The 13,937-nt window shown below is 40.2% G+C and overlaps 1 protein-coding gene across 6 annotated transcripts in view; it reads left to right on the plus strand.

Annotated features, from left to right (window-relative positions):
* LOC126867126 (histone demethylase UTY) overlaps nt 1–13,937 on the plus strand; it is a 148,970-nt gene that overhangs the window by 41,944 nt on the left and 93,089 nt on the right. The window contains exon 1 of one of the 6 annotated variants that reach the window (XM_050621323.1): nt 2,080–2,227. The exons of the other annotated variants lie outside the window; for them this stretch is intronic. The gene's annotated coding sequence lies outside the window, so the exon portion shown is untranslated. Of the gene's footprint in view, nt 1–2,079; nt 2,228–13,937 lie in introns of those variants that run through there. 6 annotated transcript variants of the gene reach the window in all.

The raw sequence follows: 13,937 nt of genomic DNA on the forward strand, positions 1-13,937 counted from the left end.
TAGCCATTGAGTAAGGTCAAGGCGGCAGCTGTCGAGCTGCCATTTTTTCCGTCCGTTTGAAATTGTTCCTCGTACGTGAAAGATGCGCACGCCATTGCAGGAAGTCGAATCAGCCGCAGGAAACCAGTGTTTGCTGTCGGCGTTAAATCGGACTTGTCCGTGATCGTGGGAAATGCCGCGAGGTGTAGCCAGAATAAAAGGATCAACCACCTGGATAAAAGTGGAGTAATTCATATCCGGAAGAGAAACGAAAGCATTTCGTTCGAGTGACAATAGTCACGCTACGCTGTTCCCCAATAATATTTTACGATAACTAACATGGAAATGTAATGGAAATATAACATGTGAAAATATGTCAAACAACAGTGTAATATACATGCGCGAGATATTTTATTAAAAAGAATTACACAGTTTAAAGAAACAAATATACATGTGAATATACAAATGAATGTTTGTCACTGATACGTACAATTTACAGATTATTTGTAGAAAGTATGCAAATTAACAATACGATAAAAATGTATGAGAATTTTTAACAGAAAGGATGAACCATACACGAGTTATTTATTTAGAAAAAGACTCAACTTATTTACTAAGAAAATATACAAAGTGATAGAGCAATAAAATTTTACTAGAAATGGTGTCAGAGACGATAAAACGATTTGGAACGTATTAACATATGTATAAACAAGAAACATTCGTCGCTGTTACAGAATGTTCACAGGTTGTCCGAAAGAAGCGTGCAAGGTGTTAATACAAATTACGTCGCGGTTGTCGGACGTCTTAATCACAGTGTTTCGGTTCCCGTTCTATCTTTAATATCTCGGTGAGGTACGTTTACGCGAGTATGTTTTGTTCCCCTCTTTGTATTCCGTTCGGAATAATAAGCAGCCGAGTCCCTCCGATCCCCTCCTTCCCTGTAATTTTCTTTTAGCGCACGCACATTTTCGACGTTTATCAATGACCAAGTGCGAAATTACAGGCGTGTGTCAAACTTTATTCCTTTCTTGGGCCCTATTGTTCTCTTCTTCTTCCTCTTTCCTTCTTCGCATCTTCTTAGAACTATTTCGTCCAATTTCCGACTGTTCTTGTTCCGCTTATCTCTTATTTTTATTTTCTTAATTTACGTTTTTATCAGCGATCGGATTTTACATGGATGAGCCCAGTAGCCACCTTTGGCATCGTTTACAAAAGCCAATTACGTGATTCAACGAAACGTAGATTCATAATTTTTAAATATCTTACAATGATCATTTGCCCTCCTGCATCCCTCTCTCTTTTCTCAACATGGAGCTAAGAAGCACGATTCCTGTTTCTCTTGGCTCCTGTTGTCAGCTGATGATCTCCAGTAACGCGCGTTGCTCGTGCTCATACGTACGGTACGTACGTACTTGAAGGCCTCGTCCTTCATACACAGTCACGTGATATTTGTTCGCACGTGCACCAACACACGTCGCCGAACGGTAGCAGTGGACGTGGGAGAGGTGAGGGGTGGGGTATCTCGGTTGGGCGGGGGAGAGACGAGGTTCTAGCGAGGTTACGGTCGGGTTGAGGAGGGGGGGATGCATTGCCGCATTCTACGAACGTTATACATGCAACGCGAGTTGCAGCCTCGGCGTGTGCTCGTTGCAGCGTCGCGTAATCAGCGCTTACGTCACCTCGGTGTGTGCCGTTGGTGAGCGCGTGCATGTAACCGTGTGTGTCATTGCTCTTCCCTTTCGCTTTGTTTCTCTTTTTAACGGCGTCTTTCTCTCGCCGTTCTTCTTCCTTGTTTCGCTCGGCACTGCAGGTTCATGCGCATGCGCCCTGCATCGCGCGCTCAAATCTTGGCACGCATGCGCCCACGCACGCGCAGTAAGTTTAGACACGGTGGTTCGCAAAACTGTTCGAACAGTTACAGAAACTTTTTTTCGAATATATTATGTGGAATACGCGAATCTTTTTGAAAGTTCGTTAGTATTACACCTTAGTGTATAACGTGGATTCTGTTGAATGGAGCGGTAACGCGAAACCGACGTGGAAATGACTTTTTTTTCGTCATGGTTTAAAATTCATCGTTATGTAACAAAATTTTGAAGCGTTTCTTTTTATGTCAGTGTTTTATGAGATACGTGTAAATGTCGTGCGTTTGTGCCCGTGTTTTGTAATGTTATCGAGTATTTTACTGGCTGGTGAAATCGATGTCAGGTAATTTCTGTTACGAATAGATTGGCTGGAAACATGAAAGGTATGTTTGCATGTAATTTCACGATGTTTAGATATGTTGATACGGATATTGTGTTATTACGGCGTTTCTCTTTTACATCAGATTAATAGAATACTCGTACGTTTCATGCTTGTCGTTGAAAGTAATTAGAATTTGTTCAAGCATTATTACTGCGAGAAATAATGTCCGGTCACCTCTTTGCGTTTGAGGTTATAAAAACTTGAACGACTTCTATCCTGAAATTATGCCACATTTATTATGTTTCTCGCGTTTATTTCCTATTGTTTACCGTGTTTTTTGACTGGGACAATATTTCAAAATCAATGGATTTGATTAAGATGCTATGAAAGTATTCGTTTGCGATTCATAGAATCTGGGACACGAGAATCCTCTGCAAATGGAATTCAAAGCGTTCTAACGAGTTGGCACACGCGCCTTTATTCAAACGGTGCACGCTGACTAATGAAATTCCTTTTTTTCTTTTTGCTAGTCGACGTATGTACTTGTGTAAGTCGGAGTGGAATAAATCTAAAAGCATAATTTTGGAAGAATTCGTTTCGAGGTTCTTTCTGATTCATTTGAATAAAATTGATAACCAAGATCGATAGTCGTAGAATATCTTTCGCGGCAGAAATTTTTTCCAACGTGTTATGCAGTTGTCTATGTAACGAGAAACGAATCATTCAATGTCACGCGTACCTTTGTCACGTATAATCGTGGATATTTCTTGATACCAAATATAGAAATAAACGTAAACTAATTTCCAACGAAGGATAGTGCGGCCTTCTATTTCTAGTCTACTTGTTTATAAATATTTGAAATATTTATTTATCGTTCTTCGTGCGATCATTATTTTCGTTACACGCGTAAATTCCTCTTTTCGATCATGAAAAAAAACGAAAAAGTAAATGTAAAAGACTTCCTAATTCCAATAGGATTTTATTGTTTGCAGATAATTTCAACTTTCACGAGTATGTAATTATATGAAATATACATACGTCGCTACGTGTATTCACATTTCCAGTGGTTCAAACAAAGGAAACCTCTGGCTAGCTATTATTACAAGATATCAGCCGTTTTCTCTAATAAATCTAAAGGATCTCAAACGCACTCAAACTCACTGCACTAACTCTCGATAGATTAAGTAAGCAAAGGCATTTAGAAAACAATGTGAAAGACTGTAAAACCAGGAAACATCCTGTAATACCGCAATATATCCAACGCCAAGTATACACGCATTATTAATAGCCAGGATAATTCCGCGTTACATAATGTAATGTATCGCATACACGGAAGTCTGGGTATAATAATTAATCGTTATAAGATAGTATAAATCGACGTGATGTGTGGATACACACGGTAGACTATCTTGGTGCACGCATCCGTGCATCTTTATTACTCTTTGCTCTTCCTTGGATCTGCTCTAATGCGTTTGCAGCGTGAAAGAAAGACGCTCTGAATATAACGATAAGCTATGGACCAGAGGAGCTGTTCTTGGCCTGGCTTGTCGCGATAACACGGGCCATTTTTGCTTCAACGAATGGCAACTACTCGCTCGTGTAAGTACACCATCTCGCGTTGCATCCGCGCCAGCGAAACATCCTGCCACTTCCGTCCGCCAAGGAAACGATACTGCTAATCCGATGTCGTGGCTACTGAATCGCCATCGTGCTTTTAATGCCGCTGTTGGCAAAACGATACCGGAGACTCGCGTTTCGCGTGACAAGTCTCCTTCAGGATTTTTTCCAAAACCGGTTTACAGTTTTCCAACTTGGAAAACTTTCTTTTGTGGTTGCTCGCGTGGTCGCTGAAACGCAGGCAAAAAGGGATAACGTTGCGATTGTGTAATATCGTAGGATCGACGAGTTGCAGAGCGATGGTTTCGAAGCGGCAAACAGTTGCAGCGAGCCTCTTCGTACTTTATATTTTCCACAATAGTAATTTTTTAAGAAGCATCTTTCAGCATATCTTCAAACAGATTAGAACTTGAAACGCACAGATTTAATTATAAAATTCGATACGTGTACGTGCACGTGTACATTCCGATCGACTATTCGCACACTCGTAAACACCTTGTTCGAATGTTTTATGCGCGTTACACGAGACACTTTGGAATTTTATTAGCGTCGTTACGAGACTCGATCGTCGTGACTACGTTGGTTTTGGGAATTACAGTTAGGAAAACAGTGGCTACAAAAGATTTCGCATTCATATATTAGTTACTTACGTCCATTATTTAGTGGCACTTTCGAAACCTTCATACCATAACGATGACTAAAATAACTTGATACTATAATCAAACGTAGATATAAAATGAAACGGTAGAACCCGATAAGAAAACGCTGCATTATAATGTTTCACGAATGGATAGTAGGATATGTGCAAATACTTTTTGTAGCCACTGAATGTTCGAAACGTTTCCATCCACCATACTAACTTCTTTATCGAGTATATGCTCGCTGTAAATGTTTTGTAACCTCTATTATATACATTTTCAGATTAATTTCAGACTTCACCGATAGAAGAACGACAGTGCTAATGAAATTTCAATATGTTTCATATAACACACACGATATATACACGAGCCAAGTTCCATAGTATTAAAATTCTATTGCGAACCCAATATACAGGGTGTATCGTAAGTAGAGATAGAAGGCACAAGAAGAAGGAGAAAAACTGGTACAAACAGCAACTACGTTCTACTCGACCCTGTTTGAAATTTATAGACATTTTCGTGTCTCGATGATCCCACAACTGCTTACTTTTGTAGAAGATTCTCGAAATGTCTACTCTCGTATTATTATTCTACATACACAAGTAGAATTTTCTACTAGAATTTTCACTGTAAACTCGCATACGGACGGTAGACGTTCCGAGCACCTTCTATGAAGATAAATAAGCGATCGTGGCTATTATCGAGACGCAAAAATGCCTGTAACTTTGAAAGAGGATCGGATGGGACACGCGTTCGTACGAGCATTTTTCACATGTTACGCGATACCACCCTGTATATGTTTGTTCAAAAGGAACGTAGGCTCGAGAATCGTTCGATAGGATCGAAACGAGGCATTTTTCATTCGTATTGGTCCCTTAATCGTGCGAATGCAAAAGCGCGATCAGGGGATATATAGCAGGCAAAGTCGTTAAACGTTAATTGGCAATCAGGAGCAGGAGATTGCCACCTGCGCGAACATCGTTGTTGGCTGTGCCCGCTTATGAATGACAATTTGTAAATCGTTGAAACCGCGCTGTCGATCGTCCGTCTATTTTTAAATGCACGAGCGGTCCTCGCCACGACTTGTCTCTTTGATTCGTAATTTTGTCTCCTGTCGGAGGCGACGCGTATTACACGGAGAATTATACGCCGATCGAACGCTGATAATTAGCAAACAAAGCGATTAAAAGTTAGGTTAATTCGTCGACCTGCTTCTGTATCATCGGATATTCGATTCTTCCAAATATATCGTTCCACTCGACTAGCTATTGTTTCGAAATAATTACGCGTTAATTTATCTTCCATCTATTTCACTCGCTGTATCGATCGAAGTAATCTTTTCTATTTTCACAGTTGATTCAATGTCTAGGTCAATTCTATCTCGAATATAGAAATAAAAATGAGATCGTTTCGATCAGGTAGGTAAATAATAGTCTGGTACCTAACGCCGTGTTGCGTGGCTCGTTTAAATAATTAATAACAATTAAAAGGATCTGATTCGATTACGGAACAGTCGATATCATCAATTGCGTAAAAAATTCAGAGATCGTGGAATGAAGAAATTAAAAGGACGAACGCGATCTGCGCGACTCTGTGAACATCGTACGTCGACGATAGAGAAAAACGAAAGAGCACAAAGAGAAAATTAGATTTTCCTTTCTGGTTATTTATACGCAGCCAGTCCGCGAAAATACACGTAATTGTGGTTCATTAACGCCGCGACGAGATTACGCGTTCGGTTACGTCGTCGGCGTAAAAATGGTGCACACGTGCTAATGCGAGCGGCACGTGACATTAAACTCGTTTCGCTCGCAACTATTAATAACACCGGCTGCTTGTATAATAGAACGTATTATTGTTCGACGTTGGCCTGTCGTCGTCGACGGCATCGTTGAACCCTGGTTACGTTCCCGACGACGATGTAACGGACCTTTGCATAATTGTCCGCCTCCATCAGCGCATTATTCTCTTACTCTTCGACTAGCGAACGTTTCGATGTTTTCATCTCGTCATGTGCAATATCGCATGAGCGAATTAACGCGGTTGTACGCGTGCAATTTCTTGCGCGTTTGTTTTTCCTACTACGTAATAACGTGTTTTCTGTTTTTTTTTTTTCTATTTCTAACATGCTACTTTAACGCGTCTTCTTTAATGCCATACGTTTCTAACAATTAGAACTATCGACAGTCGAGATCAGTTAAGACGAAGCTGTTCCTGTAAAAAACCGATGAAAATGACCGGTCTTTAAGACTAGAACCAGCGACAGTTAACACGAAGCTATTTCTATCAAAAGCAGTGACAATTACTGTTTTTTAAAAAATACGTAATAATAGAATATCGTAGTATCGCAAACTATTATGGTTAGTTTGTTTATAACAGATGGATTAAACAGGAGACGATGGTCGTTTAACACGAACTAATCGCAACAACGTATTATAATTAAGACAACTGGATAGTTAATTAACAACTCTCGTCACCACGGATTCCACTCACGAGGATTGGCGCGTTTTTCGAAACTTTAAACCCAGTCGTTTCGACCGATAGTGGTAGATTTAGCGCCAATGCAATTGGGTAGATTGCGGTTCTTTTTTATTTGCCAAAAGAAAAAGATCTTTCGGCGTGAGTTAGGCCGCCTTACGCGAGTTTAGTTTACGGAAGAAAAAGACGCGTTTCTAATGCAATAGACAGACTGCGGCTTTTCTTCGTCGATGCTTGTAATTTCTTCGTCGTTTATTTATAAAAACAAACAAAACAAGAGAGAAAGAACAACATAACGCGAGTATTCAAATTGGAAGATTACATTTTCTTTGAGAAACATGGTGAAAACACGCTACGATATTTGGTTCAGCGAGTGAAGAGCTCAGGTTGAACAGGGGAAACAGGCCGTTTTTACCTAAACCTTCCAAAGGATCGGCTTTCTGAGTGTGAAATAAGGGGCATTACCAAATTACATGATTTGAGTCTCGCTTGTCGGCATTACAACTACACCACGCGTCGCTTATTATACTTATACGGGACAAGCAGGTAGCACGATCGTACCCAGTCTGACCTACAGCGGCTAATTGTTGTGATTAAGTCGCGTGTAAGACCTCTATTTGAAAACCATGGTTTATTAGCGTCTGACGAATACCAGATTAGCGTGAGTGCGAAAAAATTGGTAGATGAACAAGGAAAGACGAAGGACGAAGCGTATTTTCGATACATAAACACCTGTACCAAGGATAGACCGTGAATATTTATGCGAATATATATTTTCATGTTTGTAATCAGGGAATTAGCACGCAGGTAATCGATTGTTTCACGTGTTATTAGGTTGGCAATTAAGTTGTCATTTGGTGGTATTGACAAAATCCGCAATCACTTAGTTGCCAATTCAAACTGTGCCAAAAGTTGCTTTCGTTTGATAAGGAAACGATAAACGCGCAATGTTTTCTCTTTTATACTGTTTCATTGAATTATGATCCATTTTTTAGTAATAGAACAAGTATTTGTTATAATATAACAAAGGTAATAGAAAAAAGAAATAGAAGAAAATGTCTTGTTTGCTTTCGTTTGATAAGGAAACGACAAACGCGCAATGTTTTCTCTTTTATACTGTTTCATTGAATTATGATCCATTTTTTAGTAATAGAACAAGTATTTGTTATAATATAACAAAGGTAATAGAAAAAAGAAATAGAAGAAAATGTCTTGTTTGCTTTCGTTTGATAAGGAAACGATAAACGCGCTATGTTTTGTCTTCTATATTGTTTCATTGAGTTATGATCCATTTTGTAGTAATAGAACAAGTATTTGTTATAATATAACAAGATTAATAGAAAAAGGAAATAGAAAAAAATGTCTTGTTTGCTTTCGTTTGATAAGGAAACGACAAACGCGCAATGTTTTCTCTTCTATATTATTTCATTGAGTTATGATTCATTTTGTAGTAATAGGAAAAATATCTGTTATAATATAACAAAATTAATAGAGAAAAAAAAGAAGAAAATGTCTTAAAACGAAAGGAACTTTCGCGACAGTCGGATACGTATCATAGAGCAGCGTACTCAGGCGATCGAGTATTAACGTCAATATTATTGTCAATATTCAAGGTTCTCAACATTGTCGTACGTAGGAGAATCTCTAGACGATCGATAATACGCGTATCGTCGATAGAACGTTAAGGATACTCGATATCGACGCTGATATCGGTCCCATGTTTCGACTATTTTGTATATTTACGCATATCAGGCGCTAATTTACGTTACTGTAGTTCTTCGCTTTCAGATTTCTCACAGACACGTAGAAATCTGTACTTTGATACGGTAAATCAAAGCGAAGTAACAGATGGGAATTTTATTATAGTAAATCAAATGGAAATGAACAGTCGATAATTGGAGAGACAGGTGTTTATGGATACTTATTAACGTCGTATCGATCTTCGTAAGGTGGTTTTTTTCCTTCCAATGCGCTTGTTTCACAGTGCGTTTCGATAAATCACGCGAAACTAACTAATTATCCCGTTTCATGTATTCGCGTGATTTCTACCTAACAAGATAATTTCCCGTATTAGTGTTTATTAATTCCATTATATTCCACGATTCGCAAAGAAACCCGCGTAAGAAGTAAATTACCTATTGACATTCGTGGATCTTAATTACAGCTTTGAGTAAACGTACGTATCAATGATACCGGTTTTAGCAATGTTACAACAAATAAATAACGCTACGCATCTGTTACACGTTTGGACAATACGCGCATTCAATCTTTTGTTACGTTATTTTTTATCGTAATTGGCGCAGCTAAAACTCTGATATATTGGATTAGCAAGTAAGTGATTGCGGATTTTCTTATTAGGCGGTAATGGTAAAAAATTACTGAAAAAGTACCATGTTTCTGAAAGAAAATGTAATGATAAAAAATAACCATCTAATGACAAAATCCGCTATTACTTAGTTGCCAATCCAATATAAAAATAGCAGCAAAGTTCAGTCTATTGATTTTACGATTAACCGAAATAACGAATTTTTTTTTTTTTTATTTAGTTGTTTACATTCACAATTTGTCCGATTTGGACATTTGGTAGAATTTTTTGGCTGTTTGATTATCATGTGGGTGACTACCCCCGGCGGGGTACCATCCTCGTGTTTGTTAAATTATGTCCTTTGTGAGATCTGTCGGGTGTTTCCTTTTTAGTCTTCTTTCTATGCTTGATCTGTTGACCGTTTCCGCTGCCAGCAGTGAAATAACGAATGGCGATTATTCGTTGGAACGTGAAATTATTCAAAATATTCGCATACTTTTTACTTGTTCGTGCGCGCCATTAGCACGGAGTACGATCAGCAGTTATATCGGGCTGAGTAAACCTTGAACGTAATAGATTCACGATGTACGTGTAACCAGCAGTTAAACGCACTTCCGGCGGCGCACGCGTACCACCGGAAGTCCATTTATTGTTACGTTTTGCTGCGCCCGGTTCTTCGTTTCCGACCACCTTTCATCCAGCGCACTTGTGGAAAAGAAAATCGATACCGTTTTCTCCCCTTCCGTGTAACGTGCTCGAAAATCGTTCGGCCGTCTAAATTGCTCGAGATTATTGTTGCATAGAGCGCAAAGGGAACGATACGATCGAAACGTTCGGATGAACAATACAGCGTCGTACGAAACGTGGGACAACGATATTCTGCAAACGCGACAAACGCACGTGTTGACGCGCGTATCTACTTTAGTAATGTCGATTTATCCAAAGTAATTTTTTTTCAAGATAAACGAAAAACCTACGTTTTGAGAAACGTGGCCTTTTCGTGATCTTTATCCATGGAATCGATCAGAGTCGCTTCTGAATGGCACGTGCGTTGTTGTTGGCTTTGTATTGTATTAGGTTGTTCGGACAGTTTCTTTCGTTTTATAAGGAAATAATGTTTTTTGTTCTATATTAGTTTATTGAATTATGCACGAACATAATAGAAATGGATCATACGTAAATTCAATAAAATAATATAAAACAGAAATTGCTGTTCGTCTATTATGAAACGAAAGAAACTTTCCGGACAACCTAATACGTTCGACCAATTAGAGCTGCGTTTCTCGAGTACACTCGTCACGAAGAAACGGCGATATTTCGCGTTACGACGAGCCCTGCCGCTAATAAAATTGAAAAATAAAACGGTTCTTTCGTTACAGCTTAATTCTATGTTACAGTAGCCACGCATTCGCCGTGTTCGACGAGTACACTCGTCGTCGCTTACGCGCGTTTACAACGGTGTGCTTTTGCATTCGTAGAATTGTTGGTGGCGCGCCCGTATCGATAGCGGGACGATTCAAAAACCTGCAAACCTGCTTTCGTTGAATAGAAAGAAAGTCTCGGTTGTGTATCTATCTCTGTATCGCGTGAAACGTGTCTACGATTCCATCGGTTTTGCGTCGAAGATCAAAATTATCTGTCGCGTCCTAATTTTAGTTTCGCGAACGACACTGACTCCAGAAGCTTGTCCTCTGAAATTTACGTTTTTCGCGCTGTGCCGCTATCGACGCCAAGTATTTAGCGATCTACAGAATCTGCTCGAGCAACTTCTCTGCCATCGCGTTGCACGAGAACGCGGTAGCAATTTTCTCATCGCCTCCCACCACGTGTCGAGGTGACAAAATTCTATGAATTTCTTTCCGGCATGGCCTTTTATTCAAGAGGCATCGAAAGCATAGTCGATCGTACGTTGCGCCGGTTTTCACACGCAGCGTGTGCGTGTCAGCGTGTCGTTGGAAAGCGCGTTGCAAGTGTCGCAACTGGCGGACGAAATCCTCGTGCGCCATCGAACAGGAATACACAGAGGGTGCAGGGGCGAGACAATAAATGAGTAATGCTCTGTTTCGATTGAATAACGAGGGTCGACGAGCATCGCGAGACTCGTGTTATGGGGTTCCAGTTCGTTCTCTTCTCTTCTCTTCTCTTCTCTTCTCTCTTTCTCTTTCTCTATGCTTCTGTTTTCTCCTTTCGATACTTCGCAACCCTCGTCGGCTAGTGGCCTAACCGCGCCACGTAGCGTATACATATGCATGTACGTAGTACGTGCACGATCGTCGATGATTTTTCGGGGAAACAATCTCTCCTTTCCTTTTCCCGCTCGATTCCTACAAGCACGTGTCATTATGCATGCGACGACGAGCAACCGCCTATCCATCACACGCCATCGTCGTGTCCATTCTATGGGGTGTTGGGCAAGTGCAGGTCAGTGTACCGATGAGCATAAAAAGATAGGAGAAATGTTTTTTTTTTTTATTGATATTATGTATCGATTAATCTCGTATATTAATGCAAGGAATATGATATATTAGGTTGGCAACTAATTGATCGCGGATTTTGTTAATATCACGTAATGATAAAATCCGCGATCAATTAGTTGCCAATTCAATAGTAATAGAAACGCGTGTACACGCGAGTTTCTCGGAAAACGAATCGATCGTTTCGCGTATAATTTGTTTGCGGACTGGAGACGCGAATTCGCGTCTTACATACTAAACGCGGTGTGCTATAAAAATGTTAGCTACTGTTAAACGAAACGGTAAAAGAAGCAATGGATGCTACGAACGAAACGTTATGAAAGTGTTTTTACATTACACGCTCGTATAATACGAACATCGTTCGTAGGTGTTGTTAGGTACAACATGGATTACTGGGAAAGTTCGACTTTTCGACTATATTTTCCACTTCTTTTTTCGCGTAGAATCACCCCCTTTCCCCTTGTACCACCAGTTACCAACCACCCTGTATATGATAAATATCTAATTATTATTACAAAACGTTAATTATTCTCATGAACAAATATCTTATTCTACGTTTTAACGGTGATCGCTTAAACACGCACGATCAGTCAGAACCTATGGTCTCGCGGATGTTTCGCTGAATCTTCGAGTAGCTTGAGGTTTGCAAAATAGCAGATTTTAATTCTTTATTGGAATTACGCAGGAAATTCTACGTAATTCTCTCGCAATTACGCAGGAAATTAGCATATCTTCCATTACACTGTGACCATTCGAGTTTGGTTGCAAGAACCAAGTACTTACATCTATAAGTTTTTAGCTATAAGTTTTAAGTATGACGCCTGTTTAGGGTTCTAATGAAATTTTTCACAGTATTTTTTTTCCAGTGAATTTTCACATATCGTCTCTGTACGCTATTTTCCCTTCTTCTACAACGCTTTTGCCGTTGATGATCGTATCAATCAAGGTTGCAGCCTGTGTCTCTCCCTATCATCCCCTCATTTACCAGCCGTTCGTTGGCCGGCTGACCCTTAACTCTGAAACACCCTGTATAGTTTCTTGTTATGTTAGAGCAACGTTCTCGATACACGCACGCCAATAAAGATCGCGTTACAACTGTCAAAACAAGTATGCGTAGGTCTTGAAGCGTTTCACCGCGATTAACGCCCACGATATTTGCGCCTGCCTCGTGTCGATCGAACCATATCAGAACAGATAAAAGACTTTAGAGAGAGAGAGAGAGAAAGAGAATTCAGAGAGATTTTGGACATTGTCAAGTTGAAATTATCTACGTTACAAAGCTATGTCAAAGTTATGTCCGTCTTCTTTCGGCTTGTACCAACGTTTCAAAGAAACCGTGTACGTACACGCGGCAGATCTTCAAGTACAAGCTGACCAGATCTTCTATGCTTTTCACCCTTATCCACCTTTTAATCTCATACTCGTGCTGCAACGAGAATAATAAAGAAGGAGTACATCGAAAACACGCGCGTAACACTTGCAAATTTATCGTTAAATCTCTGGCGTTTATGATGTCGCGTATTTATAGGAATTTCAATCCGCGTTTAATCAAACTCGTAACAGCGCGAGAAAGATGAATTTGCATGAGCATTCGCGTCCTATTTGCCGTCTATATAGACGAAACAAAGCTTGCCGTCTGGGACAACAAACCCTTTAATCGCTGCGATCGCATTAATTTTCGAACAAGCAGTCCGAACAATACGTCGATTTCTACCGGTTTCGTTAAAACAAGAAAAAAAGAAAGGAAAAATCGCCATACGGAAGGAGCCGAGAACAATGGTACGCCGGTTCAATTTCTACTCCTAAAAATTGGGATTCCTCGTTCTCTTGGAAACCAGACGAGGATCTCTGAATGCCACGTTTCCGTGTATTATTCGAGGTGCGCGTCAGTTCCATCGGTTTTCGCGATCCTGGGCTCCGTTAGCTGGCGCGAACGAGTACGAGCGAAGAGAGAGAGAGAGAGAGAAAGAGAGAGAAAAAGAAATCCATAGGCGGTGGGCCGCATATCATTCGCGTATGTTATACGGCCGAACGAACAATAGATTCTCGCGTGCATACACGCGAGAAGCTTTTTTCTTTCGGCGTGTGTACACGCACGTCTACCGAGAGATCCTTTTGTGATCGACGAGCAAGTGTACGGGTCCACGCGCGTGCACGCGTGAGCATCGCTGTTTCAAATGGTGCAAGTACGCGGATTCGATAGCGTACGAACGAAGGAAGAGAGTACAGGCGCACCACGGCGTTCTCGTCGCTTCGTTT

This window comes from Bombus huntii, chromosome 6 (assembly GCF_024542735.1).
Source record: "Bombus huntii isolate Logan2020A chromosome 6, iyBomHunt1.1, whole genome shotgun sequence".
Classification (NCBI taxonomy): Eukaryota; Metazoa; Arthropoda; class Insecta; order Hymenoptera; family Apidae; genus Bombus; species Bombus huntii.